The 26,110-nt window shown below is 42.9% G+C and overlaps 1 pseudogene; it reads left to right on the top strand.

Annotated features, from left to right (window-relative positions):
* Nucleotides 1-24,417: 24,417 nt before the first annotated feature.
* Nucleotides 24,418-25,855, top strand: LOC105538614 (annotated as a pseudogene).
* Nucleotides 25,856-26,110: the final 255 nt, after the last annotated feature.

Below are 26,110 nucleotides of genomic sequence, written 5' to 3'. Positions count from 1 at the left end.
AGTTTGAGACCAGCCTGGGCAACATAGTGAGACCCCATCTTTACAAAAAAATAGGTATGGTGGTGCATGCCTGTGGTCCCAGTTACTCTGGAGGCTGAGGTGGGAGGATTGCTTGAGCCCAGGAGGTGGAAGCTGCAGTGAGCCCTGTTCACCACCACTGCACTCCAGCCTGAGAGACAAAGCAAGACTCTGTCTCAAACATAAAAAATAAATATATAATAAAAAATTTAAAAATCCTGATCTTGCCAGAGGAGTGTGGCAGCACCCCACAAAATGGCAATAAAGTTGTTACGGTGCCTCACCACTGCTGAAACTTTCTAGAAACCTGCACTCTGGGAGTTGTGGGAAATGTACTCCCCAGGGCGCCTGGGAGTGATGCACATGGGGAGGCGTCTCACCACAAGCACGGATCACGTACGGTCCAAGGGCGATGGAAGGAAGGGAAGCCGCAGGCCACTGCGTACCCTACTCCAACAGAACACTGGGACCTGTGTGGGGCGCCAGAGTCCCTAGGAGAAGCCTGTCGCTCAGCGGGTGCCAGCCTAGAGAACCAGGAAGCGCAGCCCTCCCCTTCGCTGACTCTGGCGTCCTCTAAAGGCGGCCTTCGGTAACAACTGTACAGTGGACGTAGGCAGAGGAACACAGAACCTTCTCACACAGCGGAATAAAAGGGTGAATTTGGAGCTGACAGGCAAATATATCTTGTGATATATTTGTCTGGCTTTGATAGCGGGGTAATAGTGGCTTCATAGAATGAAGTAGTGTTTCTTCCTCCGTTATTTTTTTGAAGATATTGCTAAGCATTGGTATTATTTCTTCATTAAATGTTTACAGAATTTGCACGCAAAGCCACCATGGCTTGGTTTGTATTTGTGGAGAGATTTTAATTTACTAATTAAATCCTTTTTCTTTCTTTAGTCCTATTTCAATTTTCTGTATCTTCTTGAGTCAGTAATTTGTCTTCTAGAAATTTTTCTGTTTTATCTAAGTTGTTTATTTTGTTGGCATAAAGTTGTTCATAATATATTCCTTTTAATTTCTATAAGGTCCGTATTAATAACCCCCCCTTTCATTCTTGATTTTGATAATCTGTGTAGTCCTTTCTTTTTTTCTTGGTCAGTCAAGCTAAAAGATTGTTAGGTTTATTTCACTTTTTCAGTAAACCAACTTTGGATTTCACTGATTTTTCAGTTTTTTTTTTTATTTTATTGATTTTCTTCTACTCTAATTTCCATCATTCCTCTCCTTCTGCTTGCCTGTATTAAATACATCAATTTAAAACTTCAGGAATAACAAATTACTTGTTTCATAAAGGAGGACTTAGACATATAGAAATGCTTATGATATTGCAAGTAGCAGTCATTTAGACAAGTTAACTAGTAGGAAATTTGGTCTGCTGAAACCAGACAAGTTTTTTGTCTTGGCCTTTGTTGATTTTGAAAATATCAAGTCTAGTTTGTAGGAAGGTGTTTATTGCACGAGTAGTTTATCTTTGAATATTTTAATATTTAGAATGCCCACTTTCACTGAATCCCACAAGTTTACTTTTTTTCAAGCTTAAAGGAAAGTATGTATTAACCAGCACATACACTATCCTCTTTGTGCTTTATCTCTGGTAATCCTTATAAGAGTGCCATGAGTTAGATACTGTTTTATGCCCATTTTATGGAAATAGAATCGTGGAGTGCACATTTAAGCAGCTCTCAGAGGTTTAACCAGTTGGAAAAGTGACAGAACCTAGGTCTGTCAGATTTCAGAGATTGCACACACAATTACTATATGACACTGCTTACCGCTGTGAGTTCAGCAGAGAATTCCTTGTTAATATGGAAATAACAAAGCTGACAGTGTCCAGGATAATTGGCATCCGTCCACAAACCCTCTGTACCCATTTTGGTGATTTTAAGTGGGGTCATCTGTCCACTAAATTAATCAGATCTTAGGCTGGTCACACTTCTGAAATTGTACACCAAGTTTGTGTGTAAGGGTACTTTTCGAACAGGGAAAAATATCTATAGATTTCAGCAAGTTATCTTTGGATTTCTAGATATAGGGTCATGTCATCTGCAAACAAAGATAATTTGACATCCTCTCTCCCTATTCGAATACTCTTTATTTCTCTGTCTTGCCTGATTGCCGTGGCCAGAACATCTGATACTATGTTAAATAGGAATGGTGAGGGAGGGCTCCTTGTCTTGTGGAAGTTTTATGGGGCATACTTCCAGCTTTTTCCCATTCAGCATGATATTGGCTGTGGGTTTGTCATATATGGTTCTTATTATTTTGAGGTATTTTTTTCAGTACCTGGTTTATTAAGAGCTTTTAATATAAGGGGATGTTGAATTTTATCAAAGGCCTTTACTATATCTATTGAGATAATCATGTGGTTTTTATCATTAGTTCTGTTTATGTGATGAATTACATTCATTGATTTGCCTATTCTGAAATGACCCTGCATCCTGGGGATGAAGCCAACTTGATCATGGTGAATAAGCTTTTTGATGTGCTGCTGGATTCAGTTTTCCAGTATTTTATTGAGGATATTTGCATCGATGTTCATGAGGAATACTGGCCTGAAGTTTTCTTTTTTTGTTGTATCTCTGCCAGATTTTGGTATCAAGATGATGCTAGCCTCGTAAAATGAGTTAGGTAGGAGTCCCTCTTTTTCAATTTTTTGGAATACTTTCAGTAGAAGTAGTACCAGCTCTTCTTGGTACCTCTGGTAGTCAGGAGCATATTCTTGGGTTATCCTTTGATGAAAACAGCTTTTAGTTAACCTACAATACCCTTGAATTTCATGTTTTATCTACCATCAACATTGCAAAGCATGCCCTACCCCTGCCTGACTCCAAGATCAACATGTTGGAAAAAAAGATTTATCATCACTCAACATACATGATGCTCTCAGAAAAGGCAAGTTGATTTTAATCTAGTCTCAGTGAAACAAAGGAAGGTAAAATACAAGGTGTTATCCAAAGTCACACGTGGCACACTCATGATTAATCAGAATGCTTGGGGAATTAAGCATATAGATAAATATAGACAGTGATGCATGTAGATATAACGACATCTGTATATATCTATATGATATACCTAATGATACATATAGATAGTGAAGGGTAAGATAGATTGAAAAGGTAAATGTTCCCACCATGTCTGGGAACACCATGTGTGGGAACATTTACCTTTTCAATCTATCCTACCCTTCACTATCTATACGTATCATCTAATAAAGTATTAATCAGTATTTGTTAATACATAGCTTTAAAGCACTGAAGGATAAGAAAGACTTTTTTTTTTGTCCCCTAAGAAGGGCTGAGACAAAATGATGCATACTTCATTAGAGAGATAATCATGTGTTTATTCCTTTAGTTGATGAAAACCACTCATTCCCCAAGCATTCTGATTAATCATGACTGTACCATGTTTGACTTTGGATAACAACTTGTATTTTACCTTCCCTTGTTTCACTGAGACTAGATTAAAATTAGCTTGCCTCTTCTGAGAGCATCGCGTGTGTTGAGTGATGATAAATCTTTGACCTGTGACTAAAACTTTATATTAACTATATAAATGGATGTCTGTGTATGCATATGAAGACTGTGACTTTGCAATGGTTGGATTTGACCTTAATGGAATATTTTCACTGATTCTTTCAGTAAATGAGGGGTGATGAAGTAAATCAAGTTGCAACAGGGCTTCAAAGCAAAGAGAAACATTCCAGAAAATCCAAGAGACACTCTTCATCTAAGAGAAGGAAGAGTATGTCCCTGTGACTAGACAAACAGGAAGGTGTAGGGGAATGCAATCTCTGGGCCTCAACCATGTCAAAGGACATTTGTAGTCATGTCCTTGAGGGATGAACAGATATGAGCACATTTGCAAGTGGAAGGGTAAGGTTCTAATTAGGTGCAACAATTTGGAGTTGCTGCGTTAGATGAATGAAGCAGGTTCCTGGGGCAGAAGGGGATGGTGGGCTCAACAAGAGGATGTGTCTGCTCACTTTCTGCCTGTCCTCACACTCCGCTCTAACCCAGTGCAGTCTGGCTTCTTAGTGTACTCCATGAAACTACTATCATCAAGGTCACCAGTGTTTGCTGCATTTTGGCATTAATGTCTCAACAACATGTGACACAGTTGTTTACTTCCTCCCGCACGGAAAGCTTCTTGGGTCCCGAGACACCTGGATTTCTTACCGTGTTACTTGAGACTCGTTTTCCTTCTCCTTTTTGTATTTCTCCTCTGCCTTCCCACTTCTAAATATTTCACATATTTAGCATGATCCTAGGCTCTCTTCCCTTCAATATACTATCTCCTTAGGTGATGCCATGCTGTCTTAGAATTTTAAATGATTCACACTAAAAAAACTCTCACCAGTATACTTCTAGACTACAACTTGCTCCTGAAATCCAGATTCAAATGCAGCTACACACGTGGTATCTCTACTAGCTGTCTAATAGGCATCTAAAATTCAACTGGCCCTACATGTTCAAATTTCTGACCTCCCTCTCTCCAAAAATACTCTACTTTTAGTCTTCACGATTTCAGTTAAAGATACTGTCCATTAAGTGAAACATCCACAAAAGTGTAACAACCAGATGTTCACAGGTATGGGGGATTTAGAAGTCCTGGTTTTTAGAGTTTGCAGCTATCCATAGTGCATATAATCCCACCATGGCCTAGTTCAAACTCTCAACATAAGGTCACTGAAGCAGATTCAGGAAGAGTTGGCAGCACTCGGCTCTCATAGTCAGTTCCCTAACACCTCCTGAACACCCCTGATGTACTTTTACTTAGTAGTTCAAGTCAAAATACTTAAAGTCACTTATGACTTATCTTATGATTCTTTTATTACTCTCTCATTTCCCATCTCTTAGCAAGTCCAGCAGTCAGTGCCCAGTATAAATTCTGCATCCAACCATTTCTCTCTATCCCTCCAGTGCACACCGCCATGATCTCTCTCCAAGCTAGTAGAATACCTTCTTAGTTCTGTTTTTCTAATCTTCACTCATCTATCACATACTCTCTAACCTTGTGGCTAGATAATTATGTCAGTTATCACATAACTGTGTAAATCACATCATGCCATGTCCCTCCTGAAAACCCATCCTCAACTCTCCTAAGCACTCAGAACAGACCCTGAACTCACTTTGGTCTGCAAGCCTCTCTGCACGGCCTGGCCTCTATTACCCTCTCCTAACACAGGTCCCATCCATTTCCTCCTGGCTCTCTCTGCCTCTGTCCTTCAGCTCTGTAGTGCCTGGTCCATCCCCACTCCATCCCCTACCTTTGGCCTCACCGCAGCCTGGAACTCTCCCTCTGCCTCTGCACAGGAGGCTCTGCTTCTTCTCCAAGGCCTGCCCAGTGGCACCTCTTCAGAAGGCACTGTCAAACCAGCAGTCTCCCCTGAGGCTCCCTCTGCTGCTGTCTCCCATAGGCCTGTGGACTGCTTCCCCAACACCAGCCCAGTGCTGCTTGCTTCATTTGCTCATTGTGCATGTACTGTCTGACTGCCCCATGAGGATGTGAGCTCCACAAGGGCAGGCAACGTTGCTCTCTGGGCTGTTTACTGCTGATCCCCAGCTCCTGGCACGCTGCCTATCACAGATGATGAATAAATGAAAGAGATGTCAGACCTGGAGTGAAAAGAAAGTCACTTTTTCTAGACAAAAGGGAAGGATCTGTAGAATCATATAAAAACACAGATGTGTGATGATTGAGTGGAGATAAGAGTGTTCAACTCCAATAGCCACCTCTATTTTCTCAGAATATTTGAGGTAGAAAGGAGGCAAGTTAAGGAGGGCTCACTTAGTCTGGCTTCCTGCTGCACACAGCATGGCATTTATAGGTGAACTGTACAAATAATATCAAATGAGAAATGTAAAGGACAGCAAGATGACACAAAATGATGAGTACAAAAACCTGTGAATGTTTATTCTGCTGTCGCACTTCTTTACTGCACGTGTTCATTATGCCAAGAGGTAAGAAGCTAGTTTTATTGTATTACCTACCTGATCTCTATTTGCAAGATCTGAGATTTCCACGTGGTAAATCCTTCTGTTTCATGAAATAAATAATTCCCTAGAAACTGATGAATACATAGCTGTCCCTCTGGGGGAGGATGGGACAAAACACACATCTTACAGCTCAACCTCTTCATTTGGTTTCCAGATGCTAGCGTCACTCACAATGTCGATGAAGAGAAGATAAAAAATGGCCAACTAGCACCCGGTAATGTCGCGACAACAGTCCCACCAGCGTTTATTAATATGGCAACAGCTGATATTTCATACATGAGTATCAGGGATCAGTGTAATTTTGCTCTCATGTTATACTGTTCTACTTGGTTTCCACTATGCACTATATACATAGTGTCATGAGGGAAGAAGGTAATTTTGTTGTTTTATCTTTTCTGGCCTCAATTTTAGGGTTCTCAGATTGCTAACTGGTGTATTCTCTTTCTTCATGAGATGATTTCCTAGATACTGAGCATCAGGGGGGTATGCCTGTGCAGCTGACATAATGCACTTACCTCACAGCTCAACCACCTCATTTGGTTTCCAGATGCTGCAGTCACTCACAACATCTGTGAAGAGAAGATAAATAACAGTCAACCAGCACCTGATAATGCCTTGCCGACTGCTCCACCATGGCTTGGTAATATGGCAGCAGCTGGAGTTTCATCCACAAGCACGAGAGATCTGTGTATATCTGCTTATTATTTGGACTTATCCTACTTGGTTTCCATAAGCAGGCATATTTTCATGAACGGTGGTAGGTGGTTTTGTAGTATATTCTTTCCTAGCCTCAATTTGAGGGGTATCAGATGGCCACCTGGCATATCCTTCCCTGCTTTTTTAGATAATTTCCTAGAAACTGGGCATCAGACAGATAGGCCTGTGGAGCTGACATAATGCGCTTACCTTACAGCTCAACCTCTTCACTTGGTTTCCGCATGCTACCGTCAATCCCAATGTCCATGAAGAGAGGAAGGAAAATGGTTAACTGCAAACGGATAACATCTTGTCAAATGTTCTATCAGGGCTGATTAATATGGCAGAAGCTGGTATTCCAGCGATGAGTACCAGGGATCTGTGTATGTTTGTTTATTAATTGTAGTGTCCTTGGCTTCCACATGCAAGTGTAGTGTCATGAAGGGAAGAAGGTTGTTTTGTTGAATTATTTTTCCTGGCCCCAATTTTAGGGGACTCAGATCATTACATGATGTATTCTCCTGCTTTATTGGATAATTTCCTAGAAACTGAGCATCAGTGGGATATACCGGTGAGGTTTTCATAATGCACTTACCTCACAGCTCAACCTGTTCCATTGGTTTCCAGATGTTACCATCACTCACAATGTACGTGAAGAGAGGATGGAAAACTACCAACCCAAACTGATAATGTCTTGTCAACTGTTCCACCACAGCTTGGTCATATGGCTGCAGCTCCATCCACGAGTATCAGGGATCTGTGTACGTCTGCTAATTAGTTGTACTGTCATACTTGTTTTCGATAAGCATGCATATTTTCGTGAAGGGTAGAAGTCAGTTTTGTTGTATATTCTTTCCTATCCTCAATTTGAGAGGTCTCAGATGGTCACCTGGCATATCCTCCCCTGCTTTTCTTGATAATTTCCTAGAAACTGAGCATCAGAAGGATATATCTGTGGGACTGATAATGCGCTTACCTTACAGCTCAACCTCTTCGTTTGGTTTCCAGATTGTACTGAGGGGAAGAAGGTGGTATTGTTGTATATTCTTTACTAGTCTCAATTTGATGGGTCTCAGATGGCCACCTGACATATCCTCCCTGCTTTCTTAGATAATTTCCTAGAAACTGAACATCAGAAGGATATACGTGAGTGGTTACCATAATACACGTACCTCACAGCTCAACCTCTTCATTTGGTTTCCAGATGCTACAGTCACCTTCACTGTCCCTGAAGAGAAGATGGAAAATGGCCAACCCCAATCTGATAATGTCTTGTCAACTGCTCCAACAGGGCTTATTAATATGGCAGGAGCTGTTATTCCAGCCATGAGTACCAATGATCTGGGTATGTTCACTTATAAATTGGATTGTCCTACTTGGTTTCCATATGCATGCATATTGTCATGAAGAGGAGATGGAGGTTTTGTTGTATTATCTTTCGTGCGCTCAATTTGAGGGATGTCAGATCACCAACTGTGATGTCCTCTGGCTTTATGCAATAATTTCTTAGAAGCTGAGCATCATAGGGGTATACCTGTGGGGTTGACATAATGCACTTCCTCACAGCTCACTCTCTTCATTTGTTTTCCAGATTCCACTGTCACTCACAATGTCCATGAAGAGAAGATGGAAAATGACCAACCCCAACCTAATAACATGTTGTCAACTGTCCAACCAGTGGTTATTACTTGGCAGCAGCTGGTATTCTGGGCATGAGTACCAGGGATCAGTGTATGTTTGTTTACTAGTTGTAGTGTCCTACTTGGTTTCCATATTCATGCATATTGTCATCAAGGGAAGAAGGTGGTATTGTCGTATTATGTTTTCTGGCCTCAATTTGAGGGTTCTCAGAGGGCTCCCTAGTATATCCTAGTTCTTTATGAGATAAATTCCTAGATATTCAGCATCAGAGGGGTATCCCTGTGGGACTGACGTACTGCACTTACCTCAGAGCTCATCCACTACGTTTGTTTTCCAGATGCTAGCGTCACTCACAATGTCCGTGAAGAGAAGATAAATAACAACCAACCAGTCCCGATAACGTCTTGTCAACTCTTACACCAGGGCTTATTAATTTGGCAGGAGCTGGTATTCCACCCCTGAGTGCCAGGGATCAGTGTATGTTTGTTTACTAGTTGTACTATCCTACTTCTTTTCCATATGCATACAGTGTCATAAATGGAAGAATGTAGTTTTATTGTATTGTCTTTCATGAGCTGAATTTGTGGGGTCTCAGATCACCACCTGGTATATCCTCCTGCTTTGTGTGATAATTTCCTAGAAACTGAGCCTCAGAGGTATATACCTGTCAGGTTGGCAAAATGCACTTACCTTACAACTCGACCTCTTCATTTGGTTTTCAGTTGCCACCATCAATCACGATGTCCATGGAGAGAGGATCCAAAATGGCCAACTGCAACAGGATAATGTCTTGTCAAATGTTCTATCTGGGCTTATTAATATGGCAGGAACTGGTATTCCTGCAGTGAGTAACAGGGATCTGTGTAGGTATGTTTTCTTCTTGCACTGTCCTTCTTGGTTTCCATATGCATGCATAGTGTCATGAAGGGAAGAAGGTTGTTTTGTGAATTATCTTTCCTGACCTCAACTTGAGGGGCCTCAGATCATCATATGATGTATTATCCTGCTTTATGGGATAATTTTCTGGAAACTGATCATCAGTGGGATATACCAGTGGGATTGACATAATGCACTTACATCACAGCTTGACCTCTTCCTTTTGTTTCCAGATGCTACCATCACACACAATGTCCATGAAGAGACGATGGAAAATGGCCAATGCCAAACCGATAATGTCGAGTCAACTGTTCCACTGCAGCTTGTTCATATGGCAGCAGCTGGTATTCCATCCATGAGTAGCAGGGATCTGTGTATGTCTATTAATTAGTTGTACTGTCACACTTGATTTCCATATGCATACATATTTTCATGAAGGGTAGAAGGTGGTTTTGTAGTATATTCGTTCCTAGCCTCCATTTGAGGGGTCTCAGTTGGCCACCTGGCATAGCCTCCCCTGCTTTCTTAGATAACTTCCTAGAAACTGAGCATCAGAGGTATATACCTGTAGGGCTGACAAAATGCACTTACCTCACAGCTCAACCTCTTCATGTGGTTTCCAGATTTTACCATCACTCACAATGTCTGTGGAGAAAAAACAAAAATTGACCAAACAGCACCTGATACATTCTTGTCAACTGTTACATCAGGGCTTATGAATTTCACAGGAGCTGGCATTCCATCCAAGAGTACCAGGGATCAGTGCATGTTTGTTTAGTAGTTGTACTGTCCTACTTGGTTTCCATACACATGCAGTGTCATGCAGGGAAGATGGTGGTTTTGTCATATTATCTTTTCTAGCCTAAATTTGAGGGGTCTCAGATCACCACCTGTGTTATGGAACAATTTCTTAGAAACTGAGTCTCAGAGGGATATACCTGTGGCATTGACATAATGCAGTTATTTCACATCTCGACCTCTTCCTTTGGCTTTCAGATGCTACCGTCACTCAAAATGTCCATGAAGAGAGGATGGAAAATAACCATTACCTAATAACGTCTTGTCAACTCTTCTACCAGGACTTACTTATTTGGCAACAGCTGGTATTCCACCCATGAGTACCAGGGATCAGTGTATGTTTGCTTATTCAGTTGTACTGTCCTACTTGGTTTTCTCAGATTGCTAACTGATATATCCTCCTTCTTTGTGAGATAATTTCCTAGATACTGAGCATCAGAGGGGTATGCCTCTTTGGTTGATATAATGCACTTACCTCATAGCTCAACCACTTCATTTGGTTTCCAGCTCAACCACTTCATTTGGTTTCCAGATGTTGCAGTCATTCACAACGTCTGTGAAGAGAAGATAAATAACGATCAACCAGTCCCTGATAACGTCCCACCAACTGCTCCACCATGGCTTGGTAATATGGCAGCAGCTGGAATTTCATCCATGAGTACCAGGGATCTGTGTATGTCTGCTTATTAGTTGTACTGTCCTATTTGGTTTCTCTAAGCAGGCATATTTTCATGAATGGTAGAAGGTAATTTTTTTGTGTATTCTTTCCTAGCCTCAATTTGAGGGGTATCATATGGCCACCTGGCTTATCCTCCCCTGCTTTCTTTGATAATTTCCCAGAAATTGAGCATCAGATGAGTATATCTGTGGGGCTGACATAATGCACTTACTTCACAGCTCAACCTCTGCATTTGGTTTCCAGATGCTATCGCCAATCCCAATGTCCATGAAGAGAGGATGGAAAATAGCCAACCGCAACCAGATAACGTCTTGTCAAATGTTCTATCAGGGCTTACTAATATGGCAGGAGCTGGTATTCCGGCCATGAGTACCAGAGATCTGTGTATGTTCAGTTTTTAATTGAATTTTCCTACTTGGTTTCCATATGCATGCATAGTGTCATGAAATATGATATGTTGTATCATATTTCTTAAGCTCTATTTGAGGGGTCTCAGAATACCACCTGTCATGTCCTCTTGCTCTATGCAATAATTTCTTAGAAGCTGAGCGTCAGTGGGATATACCTGTGGGTTGAAATAAGGCACTTAGTTCACAGCCGGCCCTAAATCATACTTCATGCTATTTCCACAGGCATTTAAGTTTGTATTATCTTATTCTCACACTTTCTTCCAATGCCATGGAGCCTTCCAAATTTATCATAATCTGGGAGTGGATGTGGGCCCTCAGTTGACTCACTTTGTATTTTTCTAGTTTGTATCTTTCCATGAGGATGCATTTTCTATTTGCATGTAGATGGTAAATTCTGTTTTGTATCCACTACTACCTCTTACATCTCATAGATGCTGTAGATATCCTCTGGTTAATGGAATACCTCTTTCATTTCAGGTTTTAAAAAGTTATCTTAATTCAACAACTCGAGAAGGCACTTAAAGAAATAGATTCCCACTGCCATCTCAGAAAAGTTAAGCATATGAGAAAAAAATAATTGTGTTAGTGCAAAAACCAAGGAGATGCTGTAGGATGGAATAGGTTATTGCTGAAGCTTCCTATAATTTTGAATTGAAGAGAATTCCCTTCCAAAAGCTAAGAAAAAAAGGAGGGAGCTTTTTATATTTAATAAATCTCTGTTAATAAAAGCCACGCTTTTGTTTGTTTGTTTGTTCTTCTGCCTGAGGAGGGGCATGAGTTAATAACTCACCAAGGTATTTAGTATTACAGTCCTGATTTCTGCAGCAGCTCACATTGTTGTAGCTGGAATTTCTCTCCATTTCTCATTCCCTTTGCCCTGAGATAGCATGTCAGCCGGTCATGATGCTTGGTCTGGCAGGATGGCTCAAACCTTCATTACTGAACAGTCTGGATCATTAGATATCCTGCCTGGATTGGGTTGCTGTAATTTCCCGTTAAGTGTAATAAACATGGGAGCACTAAGAAGCTCTCTAGATGTATCAGACGTACTCTTTTTTAGCCCCTGGTGTAGTGCAATTAATCCCCCTTTGGTCATCACGTTTGTCACCCCTCCTTTGCCTCTAGATGGAAGATGCTGAAGAGACCAAAATGGCCAGGTGGCAGCATCAATCTGTTTTCAATGGAGTCACTGTTGTGTCCCTTGTTGAAAGCATTTCTTCCTTTGGAACTAAGACTTCTAGTTCAGGAGAGCCTAAAGTAGGAAGGACAGGAAGCATTTATTCTAGTGGATCACTGAGGTGAATAGTGAGTAGGGACACTCCCAGTTATACCCCTTCATTCTAAGACTAATGAATCCTGACAACTGGAGAAAAAGCAGGCTCTGTTGGATGCAGATATACAGCAAACACTGCTTCCTAAAAGTAATTTCTTAGACCTGCAAGGTATTGCCACCTAGTTAGCAGTGTAACTGAGTTGTACAAGGTCATTCCACGTTTCTGTTGATCCAATCACTTTAACATAATGGGGGACACTTTGGGAGGCTGATTTGGAATAAAAAAACTATGAGGCCAAGGCAGTATCGTGTCTTTAAAAAGATGATGGGGGATAGGGAGATATAAATAATAAGACCAGTGATTTCTCATGAGCATGGGGCCATAACTGCACTTTATTTTCTGGAAAGTGAGTGCCTTGTTTGGAGGTGATGCTGTGTGGGATACCATGATGGTAAATAAAGCATTTTCTAAGTGCACAAATGTTTATTTTCTGAAATTACTGTGGATAGGAAGGAAGATCCATATTCAGAATAAGTGTCTATTTGAGCAAGAACACAGTCTTGTCCCTTCCATAGTATAAGTGGTCCAGTGTAATCACCTGCCATCCGGTAACTGGCTAATCACACTGGAGACAGGTGCCATATAAGAGACTCAGTGTTGCCCTCTGTTCTAGAAGATTGTACTCTCAGCAATGACTATGTTGCAGAATTTTGCTTCTTAGTTCAACTAAAACTGAGTTCTTGTCACACGACCAGGAAAGATTAGGTTCGGGGACACATTGAAGGGTGAGGGGCTGAATTTATTGGTTGAAAAGGAAAAATAGGAAGGAAAAAAAAAAACTGTCAGCAAAGCGAGAGGGAGTCCTGCTAACAGGCCCCCACCTCACAGATTGATTCTGGACCGCCACACAGGAACCAAAGAGACCAGGCTCCCCACCACCACCCCTGCACAAGACGCAAACTTCCCTTGGCCCCACACCCTTCTCCCAGTACACATGTCGCCATTATGAAGAAAGAATCAGCTGGGAAAAGGCTAGCAAACAGTGCCAGTTCTTCTTCTGGGTGTGGGTTTCATTCGGGAGCAGCAGTCGAGTTTCTCAACTTTCAGGCCGTTTTAGGCTTGAAGAAGGGGTTTCACCCAGGACCCTTGGCTGTCTCATGTCTCTATCAACTGTAGCCAGGTTGGCCTTGGTGAATGGAAGTCCATGCTACTGAAGCATAATCTCTATCCCTGTCACCTTGGCCACTTTGTGAGCTCATGGGCTTATGACACCAGTGTTGGGGAAAGAGGCTGATTAATATCTAGATAATAGGTACTTTATCCTTCAGATTATTAAAATTCTGCTCTACTGAGGTTACCCTTTGCCGAGAACTCTCATGAGACCTAAGTATCTTCACATTGTATATCCATTTGGACTAGTCTGTCCACATATTTTTTCCCAGACCCCCTTGTCACAAATTTCCAATCACGTGTCCACAAAGTCCTTGAACATACAGCCAATAAAGGAGACACCGCCTATACATGGATACATACTGATAGGTCTGGCCATCTCTCCTCCACACAGGAGCACTGCTCAAACATCTTCCCTCTGGGAGGATTTCCCTTCCCCACTGTCCTTCAGAGCTGTCCCAGTTGGGCCTGTCGTAATGAAGCTGTCCACTTCTGGCTTTTGTGGTAGGCAGGCATTATGAACAGACTGAATATTTGTGTCCTCTGAGAATTCATATGATGAAACCCTAACTCCCAATGGGACGATATTAGGAGGTGGAGCCTTTCGGAGGTAATTAGCTTTAGATGTGATCATGATGTTTGGGTCCCTATGATGAGATTAGTGCCCTTATAATTAGAGAAAAGGGAATTTGTTCTTCCATGCTTCTTCAAAATGTGAGGATTCAGCAAGGTGGCTGACTGCAAGCCAGGAAGAGGAACCTCACCAGAATTTGAGCATGCTGGCACCCTGATCTTGGACTTCTAGCCTCCAGATCCGTGAGAAAGAAATGTCTGGTGATGAAGCCATTCAGTCTGTGGTACTCTGTGATAGCAGCTCGAGCTGAGACAGCTGTAGTCTGATTCCCCAGACTCCCCTCTCCTGTATACTCGATCAAGCACTAATCCAAGTACTGCTATGGTTGGATTTTGCTGGATAATTAATGTCTCAAGTCAGTTGACCCTGAGACATGAATGTGGTGCAGTTGGGCCAGACCTGGCAGGGTAATCCTTGAGAAGTACAGCATTTTCCTTACCAAGGAGCAGAAGAAGAGGTAAGAGAGTCAAAGCACAAGGAGGATGTGACACAGCAGGCCTGCTTTGAGGGTAAAGCCATGCTCCCAAGAAGGTATAGAGTGGCCCTAGGTGTTTAGTGCAGTTTCTGGATGACCGCCAGCAAAGAAATGGGAGCCACATTCCTACCACCTTAAGAAACTAGATCTAGCCGGGCGCGGTGGCTCAAGCCTGTAATCCCAGCACTTTGGGAGGCCGAGGCGGGTGGATCACGAGGTCAGGAGATCGAGACCATCCTGGCTAACATGGTGAAACCCCGTCTCTACTAAAAATACAAAAAACTAGCCGGGCATGGTGGCGGGCGCCTGTAGTCCCAGCTACTCGGAGGCTGAGGCAGGAGAATGGCGTGAACCTGGGAGGGAGAGCTTGCAGTGAGCCGAGATCGCGCCACTGCACTCCAGCCTGGGCGACACAGCGCGAGACTCCGTCTCAAAAAAAAAAAAAAAAAAAAAGAAACTAGATCTAAATGAGCTATAACATGAATAAGCTTAGAAGTGGATTACTCTGCAGTCTCCACATCAGCATCCAACCGGCCTGACATTTTGAGTTGGCCTTGGGAGACACCCAACAGAGACAGAGACGCCGGTTGAGCCTTCCTGGTCTTGACTTGCAGAAGTGTGGATAATAAATATGCGTTGTTTTAGGCTGCCCAATTTGAGGTAATTTGTTATGTGGCAATAGAAAACTAATACACGTGCTGCCAGCCCATTATAAAGAAAGAATAGTAAGTAAGCCAGGCCTAGGGATTTTTTTATTGTTTGCTTTTGAGACAACTCTGTTCATAAGGGACCTCCCTTGGAGCCATCGGAGTGGGTTCAGAGCACTTTTTCTTTTTCTAGGTCAAACTCAGAAGTAGCAGATTTTCCAGTCATTAGCAGGTAAGTCACAGCAGCACACCTCAATGAGGTACATGTTACCATAATCAGAACCTAAGGAGGCCCACTATTTTGCCTGTCCCCTTTGAGTGGCAGGAAGGGTGAGATGTACCAACTTGCCGTTCACCTGATAAATACTATGCTGACATGCCTCTGAGCACTTGACCACTAAATATTTTACTAAGTAAAAGGCCCCTGATTTTTTTTTGTGCAAATTGATACTTTGATTGTCATGTCAGTATGTTATCAGTGTGTCTAGAGTAGTTGCTAGGTCCTGCCCAATCAACATAATGTCATCAATGCAAAGTAATGGTGTCACATGGTGGGAAGCAAAGGAGATCAAGATCCCTAAGGACTAGTTTGGGACATAAGTTTATGATGCAGGATGCTTTCCTGACTCCTTCACAGGACTCATGACAGAGGTGCCCAGCCACTTTGGCACCAGCAGGAGCAAACACCTTTTCCTTGGGTCCGCTGCACCCCATCCCTTATGGGAGGCAGCATATAGGCAAGTGAGTGTGGTAACTGGCCAGTTGCTTTGGCACTGGCAGGAGCAAACTCCGTGCAGGCACTATGGCACCATCCGGGTAGGACTGCCTGCAACCCCAAGGCCTGAGAGTGCGTGTTACAATGCTCTCTTAGCTCCGCCATCCACGGACAGCAGTGTATTATCAGCTTAGTGGGACCTTTGCCTCATTGCGGGGGTGGCTGCAAAGGCAAAGGGCCAGTGTGACAGCCTTTTTGGGTACCAATACTCGGTGGGTCCCAAATTCTTGTCTGGTACCCAAGAAGAATGAGGTCACGCAGACTAATCGAAGGATGGTGAGTGCAGAGAATTTTATTGTGCGATGAAAGTAGCTCTCAGCAGAGAAGGCAACTGAAAAGGGGAGGGGAAGGGCAGGTTGCTCTCCCCTGAAGTCAAATAGCCTCTCTGCCTCTCTCCTCTGAAGTCAAGTTGCTTCTCCCCGACGTCTAGCCGTCAAGTCAGAAGTCAAGTCACCTCTCCCTGATGTCCAGCTGCTTCTCCTCTCTACTAGATGAATCTGGGGTCTTCACAAACATGAGACAATGGGCAGGGTGGGCCGTAGGTAGTTTTGGAAAAGGCAACATTCAATTGGTAAAAAGACATTATTCAGAAAGAACCAATTGGCAGGACGTGGCCAAGATAGGATGGAAGTTGTCACTTCAGGCTTTTCAGCTGAGGGTGGGTTTCACCAAGGACCCACCCTTGTCTGCCTGGAGTTTCTCTGCCTCCTACCTGTATCACTTAGAGAGTTGATATAAGACTGAGGTAGGAAGGAAAAGGGTTTTCCTGGCCTTGCCAGCTGAAAGCAAACAGTTCCTCATGATCTTTAAAAAACATGTATAGAGAAAAAGGCATTCACATGAACTCACACACGCACACACACACACAAACTTCTGTGTGAGTATAAATGCATATATAATGTTAAATATCTATCTAATGTTAAACATCTATCTGTCTACATAAAAGGGAGTTGTTATGTAAAATTGGCCTGATATAGTATTTTTACAGGACTATGCTGTCTGTATAAGGTTGTTATCTCGGTATGATACTGGACAAGGGGGAAAACATTTCTGGACTTGCTAAACCGTATTTTGTGCTAGAAGAATAGAGTGGAAGCACCTGGTGAAGGTGCGTTTGCCGAAATACTTCCCTCAGTAAGCAGAGAGGCTCTCACCCCAAATACTTGAGGCTCCTGGGTCTGGCCAAGGAGCAGCCCTGTGCAGCAGGCAGGCTGGATATTTGGCTTCTTAGACTCTGTTCCAACCCTAGCTGCCTATGACCTGGGATTTGTCTTTCCCTTCTTGGGGCCTCATTTGTAATATCTCTGGAAAATGGCAATCCTGGGATAACTGATGTCTGACGTTCCTTGTGGCCTTGACAGTCGCGTCTGGGTAGATTGCTTTCCCTGGCCACAAGACTGGTGTGTTTCTGTAATTCCTTTATTCTAAAGACTTTTGAAAGCCACTTTGTTGGAACACCAGTCATTTCCCATCAGGAGCTTAAAGCAGTCGTCAGACACTCGTTATGATGTTTCCCTCATTCAACAAATGTTCCTTGAGGGTTTTCTAGTGCTGGTTCTCTCCTAGACGTTGGGGAGATGATGGTGAAAAGGTCACATGATTGGCATTTCACCATCTTATGCATCAGGGTGCCTCTGGTTGCAATGAGCAGAGAATCTGCCTGCCTGTGGGAGTGGCCCAGGGCGTCACACAGTGAGAAGTCTGCAGGGAAGCAGGCAGGGTAGGGCCAGGACTAGTTTCAGACGAATGAAGTAAAATTTTAGGAGAAAACAAGGCACTTGGTAATCAAGATGAGGAGTAGTTTGCCATAATTTTTCAAAAATCAAAATTAATACAAAACATCCATGATGACCGATATATCAAAATTTAAAATAAAGGCAGGATTTGACCTTGCACCTGCAGAGCCCTGAGCGTCGTGCACGTGGAGGGGACACATGGGTGCCACAGGCCTATTACTTAAAAACGTCTCATTTGCAATTTTCTGAGAAGGCCACTGCTTCCTTCTGAGGGAAGCTGGCAATTGTTCCCTTTCTATGCTCATGCAATCTGTAGTGCCACAGGGTGGAAAAAAAGTAGTTTGATTTAATTACAAACATGTCTGTGCAATTTTTGACAATATTCTAAAGAACATTCAAGTGGGTCATGCAAATTTTATTCATTAAAATATTTGACTTTTCAGAAATGGAATTTCATCAAATATCAAACATTTTCTAAAAAAGTGTTCTTTCCTAGGAAAATAGCAATTATCAAGAAACTTTTGTACTTTATTCACTGAAGGCAGTTATGAAAATTACACTGGTGTTCACTTCATTTTTAAACAATTAATTTTCAAGAGTTTTTAAAAGTCAGATTTGTTCAGAAGCCTGGTGTGAAATTTTTTTACTCTTTATAACTATTTATTTTTTATCTTTATATAAATTTTTATGTACATCGGTGTAATAACTAAATATTTTAAATCACACAAGTATCCATAATTAATATAAATTACTTGATTATGTGTGAGAGAGCACATTTACTCTACACGGACTATATCATTTAAAAGTAAATATTTTTGTAAATTATGCTAAAATTATTTAGACAGTTAAGGCATCAAAGGTAAGTGGTGTAATGTTCAATAATGAAGTACAATGCATGTGGAAATTCATCAAAATTACAGGAGTCACTCAGTTATGAGGTTGACTAGAAGAAAGTATTGCAGCTAATGAAAATAAATGTTTTCCTATCATTGACATTATTAGAATATAGTTCCCCTCAAATCCACTGAAAACTAAGGAAACTTTTTGAAATTGTGAGAAGAAATTGAAGAGGAGTGTTAGATATTTCAGAAACACGTGGACTTGAGATTGAGCTAATGAAACAAAAGGGGTTTACTAGAAAAAATATGGAGAAGACCAAGAACAACATGCAGATTCTAATGTATTCATATAATGACTGGAGAATTTTTAAAAGACAGGTGTGTGGCCGGGCACGGTGTCTCACACCTGTAATCCCAGCACTTTGGGGAGCTGAGGCGGGAGGATCACTTGAGCCCAGGAGTATGAGACCAGCCTGGACACCATGGCGAGACCACATCTCTGCAAAACATACAAAAATTAGCTGGGTGTGGTGATGCACACCTGTAGTCCCAGCTACTCAGGAGGCAGAGGTAGGAGGATTGTTTGAGCTCAAGAGATCGAGGCTGCAGTGAGCTGTGATCCCAAAAGTGTACTCCAGACTGGGCAACAAGCGAGGCCCTGTCTAAAAAAAAAAAAAAAAAAAAAAGTTTATTCCAAATAATATATGTCTTTATCTGGTTCTCTGTGAATAATTTTTAGCAGTAATGTGAGAGAATCTGATGTATGAAACTCAAAAAAGGGGGTTCACAGATTGGAAGAATTGAAATAGAATTTGGAAATATGAGAATTTCCTGTTCCAGCATAATGCTTTTCCAAAATGGAGGTGTATTATGGTATGTATATGCAGACTCATAGCTTAATAGATGATGGTTTGCAGAAGGTGATGAAATCAGCAAAAGTGGTAGAATATTTTGGGGTGTTGTTGACGGCTGTTCTGGGATATTGGTTCTTGCTTTCTTAGTTTAAATGAATTTAAACAAGAGGCACACAGGAAAGGAGATGTAGCATATTGTAATTTATTGCAAAGGAAAAAGAATATTTTGAAAGTTAGCTGCAGAATACACCCTGAGAGTGACAAAGAGGATTCAGGGCTGGCTGCTCGTAAGGATGAGACAGCATTGATTATTACTGGGGAAACTCCCCTTATGGGAGTCTTACATGATTATTCATAAGGAGGTGGGAAGATGTGTTACTAGTAAACATGTTCCGGGTGGTCCTCTGGGTGCACATGCCCATCCATGCTTGGTCATACATCACATGTCTCATTAGCATTTTAAATCTCCATCCAGGGGTGTGTTTTTTACTATTTACAATGAGCAAAGGGTCAGTTTGAGGATGGGTAAAATCAAAGTGCGCATCTCTCTACAGAGGAAATTCTCTACTGAAGATAGCTTTGCTTGAATGAGCTTAACTGCAATGTGAATGCTGAGGCTTATTGTGTTGGCTGTACGGTCCCTACGGTTGCTGCGTGCCAAGGCCATGGTCACTTCCTTGACTGCCTACCCTGCCTCAATTCCCCTCTAAGAGATCTTAGGGCCTATAATCATATGGGAGGTGGAGGGGCTAGGTCATTTCTTCTGAAGCTGCTTCCTGCTGGGTGGGGCATTGTCCCTACCTAGCCTGGGCCCTAAAGTCTCTTCCTGCCTGATCTAACGCGGTGTGAACCATGTAGTTCACGGGACTGGTGGGCAAGAAGTGAGATAGCTCATTAGGAGACCAAGGTTGAAAGCCTTTCAAAACCATCATGTGGACCTGAAATTGCTGTAAGGAAGAGAGTAAGAAATCAGCATTTTAAACAAAATGGGACCAAAAGTTAAAGCTTAAAATATGTTAATGACTGGCATTTTTAAAGGGAGCAAAGCAGACAATAGCTAATGCTTCCAGATTCCCATGGAAGTTAATAGTGTGTATTGACTGTTGGGCCTGATATCCCCATTCTGTGGGCCAGTGAGTTTGTCCCTGGAGATGTGCTAGGATGCCAGGCAAGTCTTATAACGGCCCACATCTGGCATATCCCCAAATTTTGGTATTTATGCAAAGTCAACAAGGTTGAGTTAAGTTTTTGTTTGTTCGTTTGTTTTTGTTTTGAGATGGTGTTTCACTGTCGTAGCCTAGGCTGGAGTGCAGTGGCACAAACTCAGCGCACTGCAACCTCCACCTCCTGGGTTCAAGCAATTCTCCTGCCTCAGCCTCCCAAGTAGCTGGGATTACAGGCATGTGCCACCACGCTCCACTAATTTTGTATTTTTAGTAGAGATGCGGTTTTCCCATGTTGGTCCGGCTGGTGTTGAACTCCTGACCTCAAAAGACCTGCTCGCTTCGGCCTCCCAAAGTGTTGGGATTACAAGTGGGAGCCATGGCGCCCAGGCCCGAGTTAAGTTTAATAGTCTAACAGTATGGTTAATTACTTCCCCAGCAGACATGCCAGTGTCTCTAAAAGCCCTTAGTGTATGGCAGGCAAGTACCAAGAAAATGCAGATGTTACTTTTCTTTCAGATTGGCTTTATGTGGAATTGTGTTTTTAAATAGAAATTTTAGAGCCTCTATGGGTTGGCAGGTGTAATTAGTAGCTACTCCGGTTTTCCTGTAAAGATTTATTGCATAGTTAAATTCTGGTCATATGAGCTGGACTTGCTATTTCTTGAAACTTGACAGCCATTGTGGTGGTTGGTAGTACTTGCTAAGACCCTTCCATTTAGGAAGAAGTTGATTGCCCAGGGGGCCTTCCTTCCAAGTTATTGATAGGACCCAATCTCCAGGGAGGACTTGCGGGATGTTTTTCGTTTGTCCAGGTGAGGGCAGCACTGTATTGCTGTATTCCTGGATAGCCTGATGTACTGGGCTTAGATTTTTTATTTTTGTTATTTATTTATTTATTTATTTATTTATTTATTTATTTATTTGGATAGCAGAGTGTCACTCTATCTCCCAGGAAAGAGTGCAGTGGTGCAATCTTGGCTCACTGCAATCTCCGCCTCCCAGGTTCAAGAGATTCTCCTGCCGCAGCCACCTGAGTAGCTGCGATTACAGGCCCACCACCTCGCCTGGCTCATTTTTGTATTTCAGGGGTTTCACCATGGGGTCTCGATTTCCTGACCTCAAATGATCCGCCCCCTGCAGTCTCCCAAAGTGATGACAGTACAGCCATGAATCACCACACCTGGTCCCTGGCTTAGATTTTGATTATACTGTATAGTAGATTGGGTTTCCAGTTTGATAAACAGGTCTAAGGTAAGGAAGGGTTTCCCAGAAGTTATTGCCAAAGGACTAAGTTCTGTCTTTTCTTTGGATGCCACTCGTATTCTCATGAGGGCTATAGGCAACAGAGTGTACCACGACTCAGAAGTTTCCTGGCACAGTTTTGCCAGGGTCTGCCTTAAAGTTTGATTAGTCCTATTAACCTTGCTGGTGGATTGTGGCCTCCATGAGGAGTGGAGATGATATTTAATTTCCAAAGCTTGGGCTATCTATTGGGTTGTAGTTGCAGGAAAACAGGGTCCTTTGTCGCTTTGCAAGGAGCAGGGGAGGTCAAATCCTGCTATGACCACTTTTGGCAGTGCATTGGCCACTTCTGTAGCTTTCTCTGTTCTGGTGGGGAAAGCTTCTACCCATTCGAGAATGGTGTCTACAAAAACTAAAAGATATTTAAAAACCTGAAAGGTGGGTATTTGGGTGCACCGAATTTGCCAGTACTCATCATCATTGTTTGTTTGTTTCTTTTTCCAGAGATGGAGTTTCACTCTGTCACCCGGGCTGGAGTGCAATGGCGTGAGCTCAGCTCACTGCAACCTCCGCCTCCCCAGGTTCAAGCTATTCTCGTGCCTCAGCTTCCCGAGTAGCTGGGATTACAGGCATGCGCCACCATGCCCCGCTAACTTTTGTATTTTTAGTAGAGACAGAGTTTCACCATGTTGGCCAGGCTGGTCTCAAACTCCTGACCTCATGATCCTCCCGCCTCGGACTCCCAAAGTGCTGGGATTACAGGCGTGAGCCACTTCGCCCGGCCCTTGTTTTTTTGGTTGTTGTTGTTCGTTTTCCCCCAAGGTAATTTTGAGAGCAAAGTTCACAGGCCAGAGTGACCTTTTTTATTGTGGCTGTCAGGCCTGTACCTGTAAAGTTATGGTATATCCAGGTGGTTGTAGCATCCTGCCCATATGGATGGAATTATGTAAATTTTTGACAATTTGCCACTATGGGACTAAGGAAGCAAGAGCTTTTGGCCTACGAGCCACCAACCCTCAAGTGTTAGGCTCCTCTGATTTTCTTTAGCCCATGCTATTTCTTAGTGTAGTATAGTATAGGATGAATTCATACCAAAAGAATGGGATGGGCATGCTGTCTCATGCCTGTTATCCAGCATTTTGGGGTGCCAAGGCGGGCAGATCAATTGAGGCCAGGAGTTCGAGATCAGCCTCGACAGCATGGCAAACCCCTTCTTTATTGAAAGTACAAAAATTAGCAGCATGATAGCATGTGACTGTAGTCCCAGCTACTCGTGTGGCTGAGGCAGAAGAATTACTTGAGCCCAGGAGGGTGCAGTGAGTTGAAATCAGGCCACTGCAGATCAGCCTGGGTGACAGAGTGAGACTCCGTCTCAAAAAAATAAAAAATAAAATAAAATGAAGAGAATGGGCAGAGAGGAATAAGGCCAGCTGGGCTACAGCTTCCGTAGTTACCATCCTATCTTCCCTGCCAGCCCTTGCATTGTCCAATGAGACTGAGGAGTTTCCTTTTCGATGTCTCTGATCGTTTTTCCTTTTTGATGTCTTGATCCTCTTGCTTAAGATCATGCACAGCCTCTAAAAGATGCAGTATTTCTGTTCCATGTTCAATGGGGGAATCCCTTGCATTTAAAGACCCCATTCTTTACAGATAGCAGCATTTTCTCCTGGTAACACTTTAAATATGTAATTACATGGCCTTCTGGCTTTCATTGCTTCTAATGAGAAATTGGTTGTTAATCTCAGTAAGGATCTTTTCTGACAGGTAATTTCTCTCTCACTGCTTTCAAGATTCTCTTTGTCTTTGAACAGTTTGATATAATGCTTTTCAGTGTGGATCTGTTTATCTCCCTTAGAATTCCTTGAGCTTGTGGCATGTGTAGATTCATGTCTATTATTAAATTTGGGAGTTTGGGGCCAATGTTTCTTTAAATATTCTTTATGCTACTTTCCTTCCTCTCCTTCTGGGTATCCTATTGTATATATGTTGTTAGGCTTGATGATGTCCCATAAGTCTCTTAAGTTATGTTCATTCTTCTTAATTCTCCTTTCTTTCTACTCCTCAGACTGGATAATTTCAATCAACTTATCTTCAAGTTCACTGACTGTTTATTTTGCCTGATCAAAGTTGCTATTGGCCCCTCCTCCTGCCTTCCTCCCTTCTTCTCTTCTCTTCTCTCTCTCCTCCCCTCTTCCTTCCTCTCCCCTCTTCCGTTTTCCCTCAGCCATCCATCCTCCCTCCTTCCCCCACTGCTGAAGAGCATGCCACATGGGGGACGGGCTAGTTACTTGCTCCAGTGGCGGATGAGCATGGTGTCACCCCAGCCCTGAGTGCTGGGAGCCATCTGGCCTGCATCCAGCCTCCCTGATTGTCTCTTGTCCAGCCCCATGCCTGCACCTGTGTGCTCTAACGCATTGCACACTGAGCAGCCATGGGCCCTGAGCAGCCACCACCCCGATCATGCACCGGACTTGCCTGCAGTAGCACAATGAATGATTTTAGAATCAAGAATATGGACCACATAGCCCCTGTGGCTAACAGTTACGGAGGGACACTGGGGCACCAGCCAGGTTTTGACACTTTTTATGGGTCTCTGTTTGCTGTTTTTCACTCTCTAAATAAAGAGCAAACACTGTAAGAAGTGCCAACAGGCTTGGACTCAATTTCTCATGACTTGCCAACTGTACATTGCCCTTGTTAACTCTGTATAGCAAGGCTGTGATGAATCAAGCTTTAAAAGCTACCTTCAGTGGCTTCAAAAAGGAGAAAAAGTGCTTTGGCATTCCAAAGAAACCCTGGCTGTGGAGTGAGCAGCAAGTATGCCAGTGGCTTCTCTGCACTACCAACAAGTTCAGTCTGGTGAACGGGAATCTCCAGAGGCTTAACATGAGTGGCCAGGTATTGTATAACCTTGGCAAGGAGTACTTTCTGGAGCTGGTATTTGACTTTGTGGATGACATTTTCTGGGAACATCTGGACCAGATGACCGAAGAAAACCAAGAAAAGACAAAAGATCAATATAAAGAAAATTCATGCCTGAACTCAATTCCTCATTGGTTTAACAATACGTTAGGTTTTGGCATAAAGCAGGTACCCTATGGTATGCAAACACACAATTACCCCGAAGGCAGCCTCCTGGATGGCATGTGTCCAGCTTCTGCAACCAGCATGCCCAGCTCTGAACAGGAGTTTCAGATGTTCTCCAAGTCTCAGCTCAGCTCTGTCAGCCTCAAATATGCTCCATCAGTCAGGACTTTTTAGGCAACTTGAATTTGCTCACCAACAATTCTGGGAAGCCTAAAGACCACAAATCCCCTGAGAATGGTGCAGACATTTAAAGCTGTCTGCTTTTTTTTAACGTTTAAATCACGAAGCAGACAGCTTTGAGAGCTCAGGCACCTGGAACAGCCAGTCATCCTTACTGGATGCACAGCAGGTTCCTTTTTTCGAGAGCTTCAAAGAAAACTGCAGCCAGTCTCTCTGCCTCAAAAAATTGACCGTGCATTTCAAGGATTACATCCAAGAGAGGAGTAACCCGGTGGAGCAAGGCAAACCAGTTATACCTGTGGCTGTGCTGTCCGGCTTCACAGAAAGTGGACCTGTTCACCTGCGGCAGTTTCTCCTGGAATTTTTGTTAAGACAGTCTTGCCAGTCATTTCATCAGCTGGAATAGGGACAGGTAGGAGTTTAAACTTGCCAACCCTGACAATGTTTCCTGCCAGTGGGGAATCAGGAAAAATAAGCCCAAGATGAACTACTAGAAGCTAAGCCTGGGTTTACACTACTATTAGGACAAGAACATCCTCCATAAGATGTCAGGAAAGTGCTATATGTGCTGCTCTTTGTGTGACCTCCAAAACTTGCTGGGGTTCATGCCTGAGGAACTGTACACCAATCTGGGCTTCCAGCCCAACACAGAGGGCTGAGGTCTCTGGGACCACCATGAATCAGGCCAAGGCCCGTCGACTGAGTGGAAGTCCATCCTGACCAACTACTCCAAGGACCCAGGAAAGACACGAATGAATATGTCCAGGAACATCTCCAAGAAGCAGTGGACTTATTGCATCCAAAACCACACCTCTTGACCAGGCTTTCTCTCTTGTGGCAGAGAAGGCAAAGCTAATACTACTCACAGTGCTTTTAAATGAAAATGGTCAAGAAACAGGCACTGGGAAGCCATC

Source organism: Mandrillus leucophaeus, unplaced genomic scaffold, assembly GCF_000951045.1.
Source record: "Mandrillus leucophaeus isolate KB7577 unplaced genomic scaffold, Mleu.le_1.0 Scaffold1032, whole genome shotgun sequence".
Lineage (NCBI taxonomy): Eukaryota > Metazoa > Chordata > Mammalia > Primates > Cercopithecidae > Mandrillus > Mandrillus leucophaeus.
Note: the sequence above shows the minus strand (reverse complement) of the source record. Positions and strands in the feature narration are given on the sequence as shown.